At 31.8% G+C, this 2,917-nt stretch overlaps 1 long non-coding RNA gene across 1 annotated transcript; it reads right to left on the reverse strand.

Moving 5' to 3' along the window:
• Window positions 1-823: 823 nt before the first annotated feature.
• Window positions 824-2,461, reverse strand: LOC144961247 (uncharacterized). Its single transcript, XR_013643106.1, has 3 exons — window positions 2,380-2,461; window positions 1,705-2,038; window positions 824-1,026 (listed from the first exon to the last, which is right to left on the reverse strand). It is a non-coding gene; the product is annotated as an uncharacterized LOC144961247 (long non-coding RNA).
• Window positions 2,462-2,917: the final 456 nt, after the last annotated feature.

Below are 2,917 nucleotides of genomic sequence, written 5' to 3' on the forward strand. Positions count from 1 at the left end.
TTGATCATTGTAAACTCTGAAGATGCTCAAAGTCGACTATTTCAAGCAAAAATTTGAAGATTTCATCAGATTGTCAAAACTCGGAAATTTGAAAATCGTCAATTGCCCCTCCCCTCCCGCCAAAAAAAAAAAACGTGAAAAAATGAAAAATCTGGAAACTCCAAAATTCTACTTTCTGAACATTGTGAATCTCGAAAGATGCTCAAAATGGACTGTTTCATGCAAAAGTTCGATGATTTTATCATACTGTTGAAAATCGGAAATTTGAAAAAATCGTCATAATTTCACCATAAAACGTGGAAAAATCGAAAATTTCAAAAATCAAAATTTTAATTTTTGATCATTGTAAAACTCTGAAGATGCTCAAAGTCGATATTTCAAGCAAAAATTTGAAGATTTCATCGATTGTCAAAACTCGGAATTTGAAAATGGTCAATTGCCCCACTCCCCCCCCCAAAAAAGAAAACGTGAAAAAATGAAAATCTGGAAACTCCAAAATTCTACTTTCTGAACATTGTGAATCTCGAAAGATGCTCAAAATGGACTGTTTCATGCAAAAGTTCGATGATTTTATCATACTGTTGAAAACTCGGAAATTTGAAAAAATCGTCATAATTCACCATGAAACGTGGAAAAATCGAAAATTTCAAAAATCCAAAATTTTAATTTTTGATCATTGTAAAACTCTGAAGATGCTCAAAGTCGACTATTTCAAGCAAAAATTTGAAGATTTCATCGGATTGTCAAAACTCGGAAATTGAAAATCCGTCAATTTCCCCCTCCCCGCCCACCAAAAAAAAAAACGTGAAAAAAATGAAAAAATCTAGAAACTCCAAAATTCTACTTTCTGAACATTGTGAATCTCGAAAGATGCTCAAAATGGACTGTTTCATGCAAAAGTTCGATGATTTTATCATACTGTTGAAAACTCGGAAATTTGAAAAAATCGTCAAAAATTCACCATAAAACGTGGAAAAATCGAAAATTTCAAAAATCCAAAATTTTAATTTTTGATCATTGTAAAACCTTGAAGATGCTCAAAGTCGACTATTTCAAGCAAAAATTTGAAGATTTCATCAGATTGTCAAAACTCGGAATTTGAAAATCGTCAATTTGCCCCCTCCCCCCCCCCCAAAAAAAAAAACGTGAAAAAATGAAAAATCTAGGAAACTCCAAAATTCTACTTTCTGAACATTGTGAATCTCGAAAGATGCTCAAAATGGACTGTTTCATGCAAAAGTTCGATGATTTTATCATACTGTTGAAAACTCGGAAATTTGAAAAAATCGTCAAAATTCACCATAAAACGTGGAAAAATCGAAAATTTCAAAAATCCAAAATTTTAATTTTGATCATTGTAAAACTCTGAAGATGCTCAAAGTCGACTATTTCAAGCAAAAATTTGAAGATTTCATCAGATTGTCAAAAACTCGGAATTTGAAAATCGGTCAAATTGCCCCCCCCCCCCCCCCCAAAAAAAAAAAACGTGAAAAAAATGAAAAATCTGGAAACTCAAAATTCTACTTTCTGAACATTGTGAATCTCGAAAGATGCTCAAAATGGACTGTTTCATGCAAAAGTTCGATGATTTTATCATACTGTTGAAAACTCGGAAATTTGAAAAAATCGTCAAAATTTCCCATAAAACGTGGAAAAATCGAAAATTTCAAAAATCCAAATTTTAATTTTTGATCATTGTAAAACTCTGAAGATGCTCAAAGTCGACTATTTCAAGCAAAAATTTGAAGATTTCATCAGATTGTCAAAAACTCGGAAATTTGAAAATCGGTCAAATTGCCCCCCCCAAAAAAAAAAACGTGAAAAAAATGAAAAATCTGGAAACTCCAAAATTCTACTTTCTGAACATTGTGAATCTCGAAAGATGCTCAAAATGGACTGTTTCATGCAAAAGTTCGATGATTTTATCATACTGTTGAAAACTCGGAAATTTGAAAAAATCGTCAAAATTCACCATAAAACGTGGAAAAATCGAAAATTTCAAAAATCCAAAATTTTAATTTTTGATCATTGTAAAACTCTGAAGATGCTCAAAGTCGACTATTTCAAGCAAAAATTTGAAGATTTCATCAGATTGTCAAAACTCGGATATTTGAAAATCGGTCAATTCCCCCACTCCCCCCCCCCCAAAAAGAGAAAACGTGAAAAAAATGAAAAATCTGGAAACTCCAAAATTCTACTTTCTGAACATTGTGAATCTCGAAAGATGCTCAAAATGGACTGTTTCATGCAAAAGTTCGATGATTTTATCATACTGTTGAAAACTCGGAAATTTGAAAAAATCGTCATAATTTCACCATAAAACGTGGAAAATCGAAAATTTCAAAAATCCAAAATTTTAATTTTTGATCATTGTAAAACTTGAAGATGCTCAAAGTCGACTATTTCAAGCAAAAATTTGAAGATTTCATCGGATTGTCGAAAACTCGGAAATTTGAAAATCGTCAATTTTCTCCCCTCCCCGCCCCCCAAAAAAAAAAAAACGTGAAAAAAATGAAAAATCTAGAAACTCCAAAATTCTACTTTCTGAACATTGTGAATCTCGAAAGATGCTCAAAATGGACTGTTTCATGCAAAAGTTCGATGATTTTATCATACTGTTGAAAACTCGGAAATTTGAAAAATCGTCAAAAATTCACCATAAAACGTGGAAAAATCGAAAATTTCAAAAATCCAAATTTTAATTTTTGATCATTGTAAAACTCTGAAGATGCTCAAAGTCGACTATTTCAAGCAAAAATTTGAAGATTTCATCAGATTGTCAAAAACTCGGATATTTGAAAATTGGTCAAATTGCCCCATTCCCCCCTCCCCCCCAAAAAGAGAAAAAGTGAAAAAAATGAAAAATCTGGAAACTCCAAAATTCTACTTTCTGAACATTGTGAATCTCGAAAGATGC

This window comes from Berghia stephanieae, unplaced genomic scaffold (assembly GCF_034508935.2).
Source record: "Berghia stephanieae isolate SIO BIC M18660-M18661 unplaced genomic scaffold, UCSD_Bste_1.3 scaffold1896, whole genome shotgun sequence".
Classification (NCBI taxonomy): domain Eukaryota; kingdom Metazoa; phylum Mollusca; class Gastropoda; order Nudibranchia; family Aeolidiidae; genus Berghia; species Berghia stephanieae.